The 9,316-nt window shown below is 43.0% G+C and overlaps 1 protein-coding gene across 2 annotated transcripts in view; it reads right to left on the minus strand.

Moving 5' to 3' along the window:
• Positions 1-223: 223 nt before the first annotated feature.
• Positions 224-9,316, minus strand: part of STK35 (serine/threonine kinase 35) — a 102,010-nt gene continuing 92,917 nt past the window's right edge. The window contains exons 4-5 of one of the 2 annotated variants that reach the window (XR_009548961.1): positions 8,016-8,438; positions 224-630 (exon numbers count right to left, since the gene is read on the minus strand). The gene's annotated coding sequence lies outside the window, so the exon portion shown is untranslated. Of the gene's footprint in view, positions 631-6,055; positions 6,294-8,015; positions 8,439-9,316 lie in introns of those variants that run through there. The other variant, XR_009548960.1, reaches the window with a different exon arrangement.

Below are 9,316 nucleotides of genomic sequence, written 5' to 3' on the forward strand. Positions count from 1 at the left end.
ACTGGCTGCATCCTATTAAGGCAGCTCTGTATTCCAGCATGACCCATGGGCAGCTCAGGTCTGTCTGACCAGGCTGATGCCCCAGCCTAGTCTTCAGCAAGTTAACTTGTACGCTTTGCTCTGAGACAAGGGCTGGTTTGCTTAGAAGCTTCTGTTTCCTAACAAAGCCTTTTAACCTTACAAAATTTCAGACTTTCTACTAGACAATGAAGCAAATGACAGGCACAATTTAAAAATATTTATTTAGGGTAGGGGAGATAGCATAATGGTTATGCAAAGAGACTCTCATGCCTGGGGTTTTGAAGTCCCGGGTTCAATCCCCCACACCACTGTAAGCCAGTGCTGAGCAGTGCTCTGGTAAATAAATAAATGAACACAGCATACGTAAATAAAAATATTTATGGCATTCACTCCCAGGTAGGCTTGGAATGCAGCACTTCAGGGTCTTGGAGATTCCAGAGTCTGATCTCACCTGCTCCTGGAGGCCTCAGATTTTGGAAGCATAAGTGAGGGTGGTTGGCGTCATGGCGACCATTACCGAGCTGCCTGACATGTTGCTGCTGGAGATGTTCAGGACGGGATCCACATCCCCAGGGTCTGTCAGCACAGGAAGAGGATCACAATCGCCAGCTGTGGAGACACGTCAACCCAAAGATCTACAAGATGTGCTGGAAGATCATGTCGCATCTCCAGTGTCATTGCCTGGCTTCGGACCTGCATTCCCTGCTGCTGGGGGGCTACCTATTCTCTGGTGCCACACCTCCACCCTCACTCCCACCCCAGCTGTCCATCACCGTGGTGCAAGCCATGGGCCTCAAGTGCCCCAACCCAATGAGCCTGCATCTGCACGTTGCCGAACTTCACCGGGTCCCCTCCGACAATGAGCACCTGATAGACCTGCCCTGCTCCCCTGCCCTGCGCACTGTCATCCTAGGTGACACCTACCGCCTGAGCTGTAGGCCTGCACATGCAAGGCCACCTGCAGCACTTCGAGGTGCCAGACTGCATCCTGGCCACTGATGCGGTGGTCCCACCGACCTGCACATCCTCTGCCTGAATGCCTGAGACCTCTTGACGGCCAGCCTGGAGAACCTGTCCGCCCTAGTCTGCTTGGAGAGCCTCTATTTCCTGGGCCCTCCAGTTGCTCAGCACCTGCCCAGCCCAGGGGAGCTCCTGGTGGCCTGCCAGGCGGTACCCATGCTCAAGACCCTAAAGGTCTGCAGGCTGGGCTGGGAGAAGGGCCAAGAGGCTGAGGGCATCCTGCAACAGGGGCTGCCCCACTGCCCGATGTCTGTCCTGGCCTACACCCAGGGACTAGTGGATGTGAACCACACCCCTTTCACACATGAGGAAGGGTTGGGGGGAACCGCAGTGCTCCTCATTCTCTGACCCAGCTGCACTTTAGTGGGACCTCCACATGCCACCCCCCAATTCTATAAATTAGGGGAGGGGGGCGTGGGAAGAACCCTACCTACCTCATGGATATATAACAATGCCTTAAGTGTGACAAGCTGTGCTGATGGAGGTATCTGCAAGAAACCTTCCTGCCTGAGGCTCTGAGGTCTCAGGTTCATTCCTGAGCACCACCATCTGCCAGATCTGAGCAGTGCTCTACTCTCTTATTAAAATAAAATATTTTTTTAAAAGTGTGACCAGCCCTGGGTCTCACACTTAAGAAGCCCTGGGTGAAGTCACAGTTACACCTTAGGAATAGAGTGGATTTGGTGCTTTTTCCTGTGTGGGTTATACCCAGGCCTCTCCCCCACCCCCAACTCCCAGGCCCTAGTTACTACCAGTGATTTTTGATACTCACAGATCCTCAGAAACGGTTCAAAGTTGTTTTTTGGTTTTTGTCATTCTTAGGTCCTCTGTATTTGTCCAGTGTTTTGTACTATTTTATTATTGTTCTTTGCTAATAAAGGTTATTCATAAATAAAAATATTTATTTATTGGATAGACATGGAGAGAATTTGAGAGGAAAGAGGGAGATAGGGAAAGAGAAGGAGAAATGCCTACAGCACTGCTTCACTATTTTTGAAGCTTCCCCCTTCAGGTGAGGATCAGGGACTTGAACTTGGGTCCTTGTGCACTGTAATGTGAACACTTAACTAGGTGTGCCGCCACCCAGCGCCCATATGCACAACTTAAAAAGACTTTAGTGTTTAATTTATAGACAATTTGCATATATTTGGCATTGTTAAAGTACTTGTCATGTTTAAGTCTTTTTGGCGTATTGAAGTGTTCAGACATTAACTTATGATTCCAGTTAAAATTTTCTTGTAATTGATTGAAATTTATGTTTTGACATTAAAAAGTGTATGTGATTTTATTAAGTTTGTGAGCTGATTTAGAATGTAAGAAACCTTAAGAGTCATCAATTTGCAAATATTACTTAAGTGTTTAAAAGTTTTTATTAGACAGATAATTAAAGTGCCTAAAAGTAAGATCAGTTATATTAAACTTAATAATGTGGCTTAAAATGTTTAAGCTAATTGCAAAGGTTCCTTTAAACCTGATTATTAAATTTTGCTAGCTCTACAATAGAGATCATAGATTAAACCTCAAAATTTAAAGAGCTAGGTTTTTAATTTCTAATACATATTTATGTTATTACATTTTATTATTTTAAATTATACACTTATTATTACTATATCACTTTAAAGTAAAAAAATAATAACTTTTTTGTGTGTAATGGACCTACACTAATATTTAGGGGTGCGCATGTGACCTATCAGTCACTGGGGAGAGAGAAAATATTGGTCCTAATTTCTGGAAAGGTGAAGTTGTTTTTCTTTCCACCCTATGAGAATTACTAGAGCATATCTTCTCTCTTCCTTTAGTCAATAGTGTAGATGATAGGAAGTCCAGAATAATGGAACCAATGTGTACACACAAGAACCCAGAGCTATTGTGGTTGGGCAAATATGAAATCAAAAGACGCTAACTGGGGCTAGGGAGATAGCACAATGGTTATGCAACAGACTTTCAGGCTTGAGGCTCTGAGAGTCCAGTTCAATCCCCAGCAACACCGTAAACCAGAGCTGAGCAGTGCTCTGGTCTCTCTGTGTATATCTTTCTTTCTATATCCCTCACTAAAAATAAATAAAATATTTTTTAAAAGAAGGAACTGAACAACTTGGCACTATGAGGTCAAAAGGAAACAGGTCTTTGATGACATCCTTTAAGTTGCCATATCAACCCTTACCTGAACTTACAACTGGATTCTGGTTATATGGTTCTATAAATTCCATTTTCTATTTAAACCAGCTTCAACTAGATTTTTAAGAATAAGTAAATTATTTTTTAACTTTATCATTTAAAAAAAATGGGGGTTGAAAACAAGGTATAGTTTTATTTAATCATTTAGAAGGTTGCTAGTATAGCATGTAGTTTTACAAATCTTAAGCAATCAAACAAGCTAAAGAGAATGTAGATCACTTTGCTTGCCATGTGTGTACGTGTAAGGAAGATCAGCTGGATTTTCTGAAGGTGCCCTAACTAGTAGGAGTCACTACAGTGTTATGGTTGAGCCTAGATTTGATTCAGGTATATATGGATTCAAATCCTGGTTTAGCTATGGGCTTATTGGCTGTGAGGCTGTGAGGCTGTGAGGCTGTGAGGCTGTGAGCAAAATCTCTCCTTTGAAGGCCTCAGTTCTTTCCTAAAAAAAACATCAACAGTCCTTCCACCTATATACCACCTATGCCAGTGTAAAGTTCCTCAAACACTGGAGGTGACTGAATGTGCTCATGTAACATGTCCTCGATGTTAAAATCTATAGGGACAAAAAACTTAATGTGGGAGTCAGGCGGTGGTGCAGTGGGTTAAGCGCACATGGTGCAAAGCACAAGGAATGGCGTAAGGATCCCGGTGTGAGCCCCCAGCTCCCCACCTGCAGGGGAGTCGCTTCACAAGCAGTGAAGCAGGTCTGCAGGTGTCTGTCTTTCTCACCCCCTCTCTGTCTTCCCCTCCTCTCTCCATTTCTCTCTGTCCTATCCAACAACAATGACATCAATAGCCACAACAATGTTAAGCAACAAGGGCAACAAAAGGGAAATAAAAAAATTTTAAAAAGACTTAATACATCCTTCACCTTCCCTCCCCCCCCTTTTTTTTTGTTCTCAGTGACATGTGCCTCAGCAAAAGATTAGGCAGCTGAATGAAATCACTTCCCCTGATCTACCAGAAAAACAAAGTCATAGTTAGTCCCAAGACCCCAACTTCCTCCATCAAAACTCCCAAGACCCATCTGACATTTTATTGTTATTTGTGTCTGCGGCTTTTTGTGCCCTCTACACTTTAGAGTTTCTTAGTGGCATTCAGCATGGAACCTGTATACAGTAGGTGCTGAGTGTTTGACAAATAAATCGATCAATCTAAGTATAAACGATATCCTCAAAACTCTCATCCCATCTGTTTCCTTATATTTAAAATAGGGCCACAAGTCACCTACTCTTGTTGCTTTTTCTTGCCTATAAATGATTTTGTTTTTGCAAACTGGAGGTAGCCAACCTGCTCTCATCTTCCTGCTTGATCATCTACTTTTCCAGTGGGATCCTGAATCTGTTGGTGATTAAGGGACTACAATCTTAGCAAGCAAACAGCTGATGTGGCAGCATCTATCACTGGCTTCATTTTGCTGTCTTGGCTTTGCCTATGGATGAGATTGAGATATGCTATTAAGCTTGATGCTCCACTGGAGGGCTGTTCTGTGCCTTTGGTAATGAGATTTGGCAGTTCTTCTCTCTTCTCTACTGGGGCTGGAGCTGAGCCTATTGGTTCCAGGCATCTGATTAAATTGTCCTCTGAATTTGTCTTTAATTCTCAAACATGAGAAAAATCAAGTCGTTTGGGGAACAGTTTCATTCATCCACCTCTGGACCAGTTAGAAATGTGTTTTGTACAAGAAACAGAAAACACGATCATAGTGGCTATAAACCAATAAAGTGTTGTTTAGGTAATATAACAAGACCAGAGATGGCTACTGGTTCTGGTTCCAGGACACATACCTCCATGATCTTGACCTTTCCTTCATGGAAACAAGATGACTGCTACAACATCAACCTGCGTTTCTGTATTCAAGGAAAACAAAAAACAAAAACAAAAACAAAAAAAAGAAAAGAGACTGGGAGTATGGACCGACCAGTCAACGCCCATGTTCAGCGGGGAAGCAATTACAGAAGCCAGACCTTCTACCTTCTGCAACCCTCAACGACCCTGGGTCCATGCTCCCAGAGGGCTAGAGAATGGGAAAGCTACCATGGGGGGGGGGATTATGGGGATTGGGTGGTGGGAATTGTGTGGAGTTGTACCCCTTCTACCATATGTTTTTGTTCACTAATCCTTTCTTAAATAAAAAATTTAAAAAAAAAAGATAAGAAAAAAAAGCAAAAGCAGGGAGTCAGGCGGTAGTGCAGTGGGTTAGTGCACGTGGTGCAAAGCGCAAGGACAGACAGACGTAAAGATCCCGGTTCAAGGCCCCGGCTCCCCACCTGCAGGGGAGTCACTTCACAGGCATAAAGCAGGTCTGCAGGTGTCTGTCTCTCTTCCTCTCTATCTGCCCCATCTCTCTTAGTTTCTCTCTAATAACAAATAAATGAAAATTTTAAAAACATTTTTTTAAAAAAAGCAAAAGCTTTCAGAATCTCAACTACACTCAACTTGAAAGACTATTGCTTAGGTGTCATTAGCCAAAACTAAGTCATGAGGTGACACTTATCTGGGAAATTAAGGTACAGCTTGCTGAAATTGGCTTAGAACAGTTGTGATTCATACTGTATCCATACTGTATGCACAGGCCCTGTAAATAACTACAGCAGTGAGCTTCAGCTGCCTCTTATGATCGAAATAAGATTGGCCAGAAGCCTTGACTTCAAGCCTTGTTAAGTAGTTCCCTAAGGTATCTGTGAATTTCCAGGTAGAAGAGGAGTATGGTGGATACACTCAATGTCGGTTCTAGTTATGGATTCCTGCATCCCCACGCGGTGATTCAGGTTCATTCATTGCACCATAACCACTGTGTTCCACTGAGGAAAAGAAACCAGTCCACGCAAAGCAATGTGAAAACGGCAAGATTTAATAAAATGTAGAGGCCTTGGGGAAGAATTGCCTTGTTCGCCATTCTTTAGGTGACATCAGACTGAATTACACAACCCTTGCTCTTTAAATCCAGTCTCCCAGCACCAGGGGTTTCCTCCAAGCCTTTTACCCCAAGTTGTTTGGGTCCACCATGTCTCCACAGCTGCAGTTACTCCCTTTCCTTTCTCTGTTTTCTCTCTCCTTTCCTCCTCCCTCTGTGGAGAAAAACATAATTATTTCAGCAAAGCAAGTATCTCAGAACCGTCAGAGTCTTCTCTTTGGTTTCCTGACTCTTGCAAGCATGTGAGTATTACCCATAGTGATTTATGAAGGTGATTTTTCCAAAGATAATTCTCCACTCCTGTTCCCTATCAGAGAAATTCTGACATGAAATATGAATGAAGTCTTACTTTCTAACATGCCCAACGTCAGGATTCTTGGTTGTGAATAACTGAGACTCAGCCCCCTTCAAGGCAGCTTCAGGTAAAAAGACCTGCAGGGGTGTGGATGTATCTCCTGAAATGCCAAAAACAAAGGTATGCCCAGCTCTGGGAGATTTCAAGAGACTTTATCTCCATGTCTGCATCTCTATTTTACTCTGCCTTTTCTACAAGCTGATCTGTAGCTGTTGCTGTGAGTTTTTATGGCCACCAGGGTTATCACTGGGGCTAAGTGCCAGCACGAGGAATTCATTGCTCCTGGTGGCCATTTTGTTCCCCTTTTCTCCTTCTCCTTCTTCTTCTTCAGTTCTTCCTTCTTCTTCCTCCTCCTCCTCCTCCTCCTCCTTCTTCTTCTTCGTTCTTCTTCTTCTTCTTCCTTCTTCTTCCTTCTTCTTCTTCTTCTTCTTCTTCTTCTTCTTCTTCCTTCTTCTTCCTTCTTTTTCTTCTTCCTTCTTCCTCTTCCTCCTCCTCCTCCTTCTTCTTCTTCTTCTTTTTCTCCTTCTTCTTCTTCTTCTTCTTCTTCTTCTTCTTCTTCTACTTCTTCTCCTTCTCCTCCTCCTCCTTCTTCTTCTTTTTTTTCTTCTCTTCTTCTTATTTTTCTCTTTTCTTTTTATAGATTAGAGAGAAATTGAGAGGGGAGTAGTAGACAGAGAGGAAAGAGAAAGATAGACACCTGAAAACCTACTTTACTACTCCTGCAGGTAGGAGTGGGGGCTCAAACTGGGGTCCCTGTGCATGGTAATATGGGTAATATGGGTACTTAACCATATTACCACTGCTTGGTCCAAGATGTTTTATAAATAAACAAACAAACAAACAACAGACTAGCTTTCTTTGCTTCTCTGCCAGGGCCACTAAGATCAATAATATTCTTGGTAATACCTCTGATAAATTAACCCCAACACAAAAATTCTTAGTCCCAAGTCTATAGTTCAGGAGAGAGATTTGTTTATCCAGGATCAGCCATATATCCTGGGTTCAGTCAGTTATGGGAGGGCTGGGGGAGACACATTGCTTAAACATGACAGTCTGACTCCTAACTCAGTAGTCCAAGCCTGTGGTTTGGGTGGACATGTGAGACCATCCCAGCATCTGCTAGCTCTGGGGAGAGCAAAGTTTACTCATGCATAGTAATTGGTTTAATTATAACTTAGACTAGCTAACAAAATCAACAATTTAGATACAAATGAACAAAACTAGCAGAACTAACACAAGATGAAACAGAAAATAGCCTAGCCTGGCTGACAAAGACATTGGGTATGTTACTACAGACTTTCTCATAAAGTTTTATAACAGGCCCAAGTAGTTTCTCAGGTGAATGCCAGGAATATCTAGCTGAAGCTGCATTTTCCATGCCTTTCTGTATCACAGAGAATGGAGAGCTGGAAACACAGGGATTTGGATGTAATTTCATTTGACCAGCAAGATGTACTTGTGCATGACTGAAACAGCACCCAGGTAGGTAGATAGGTAGGGGAACAGAAAATGGGCACTTACATTTTCACGTGTGTGGGTCACAGCAGAAACAACGTGGTTCTGGACGCAGTGAGCGGGGCAGATGTTTCTCACTTTGGCAGATCGCTTTTTCCTTGTGGTAGGGTTAATAACTAACACACTCAGTGGCCCCGCAGTTCTGTGATGTGGCTTTTGGAGTCCTCTGAATCTATAGGCTATTTCTTTAATTTTTCCAACGACTCTGTAAACACTATACAGAGTCCTTTCTGCATTAATGAGATTGATTCTGCTCTCTGAAATGGACCAATGCATAAATGCTCATACCTAGACCCTGGAGTTGCCTCCCCTATGAAGCTCTCCTGTATTACTCAGACCCACAGGAGGACCCTCTCCTCTGAGCTCCTGTAGCCTTGCCCACCTAGGCTTTGCATGTGGCCTTTGTGGCATCTGAGCACCATTTTCATCCTGGAAAAAGAGAGAAGAGCATTGTGAGAAAGCCGTCCCTCTTTGATTCATCCTCCCTTCTTCCTCCCTGAGAGAGACTATATATAGCAACTATACATAGTTTATTCTCACCCTATATAGACAGTCCACTCCCACCATGAACTTATATTAGCATCCATCCAGGGAGTGGCACAGGTGCAGAGCCCAGGCCATGCAGGCTCGTTCAGCCTGGTTATTGGGGACAGTGCAAAACGTGCTTGGGTTGCCAGCTGATGCAGAAATCTGAGACCTACAGAGACCCTAAAACCAAGTGTCTGGTGACATCAGGCCCACAGAAATGGGTTCCAGCTCCAACTCTAAGGACTGTAGAATGGTTAAGGCTCTCAGATGAGAAAACTGAGGTCCAGGGAAGAAAATGAACACCCCCCAGATCACACCTTGAGCTCGGAGATAGATCAAGACTGGAACCCAGGTTTCCTGCTCTTACATGATTTCTGACTGAAAACTGCCGGTCTCCCTCTCCCACCAAGAATGGAAATTGGAGGCAGGTGGTGGTGATGATTTTTTAAAGAAGTTATCAGAAGCCAGAGCTGAAATTAAAAGTGTTTTTCATGAATAGTGACTAAGTGGCAACACAAAAGAATGGAGCTTTAGGGAAAGTGTCCTGTGTCTTAACTGGGTTCTTTATAAAGTTCACTGAGCTGTGCACTTTTGCTTTATGTATATTTGCTTTATAATCTAAGATACATTTCAATGCAAATATATTTTAAAATATTTTTTAAATACTTATTTATTCCCTTTTATTGCCCTTGTTATTTTATTGTTGCAGTTATTATTGTTTTTGTTATTGATGTCATTGTTGTCGGATAGGACAGAGAGAAATGAAGAGAGGAGGGAAA

The sequence above is a fragment of the Erinaceus europaeus genome, chromosome 1 (assembly GCF_950295315.1).
Source record: "Erinaceus europaeus chromosome 1, mEriEur2.1, whole genome shotgun sequence".
NCBI classification, from domain to species: domain Eukaryota; kingdom Metazoa; phylum Chordata; class Mammalia; order Eulipotyphla; family Erinaceidae; genus Erinaceus; species Erinaceus europaeus.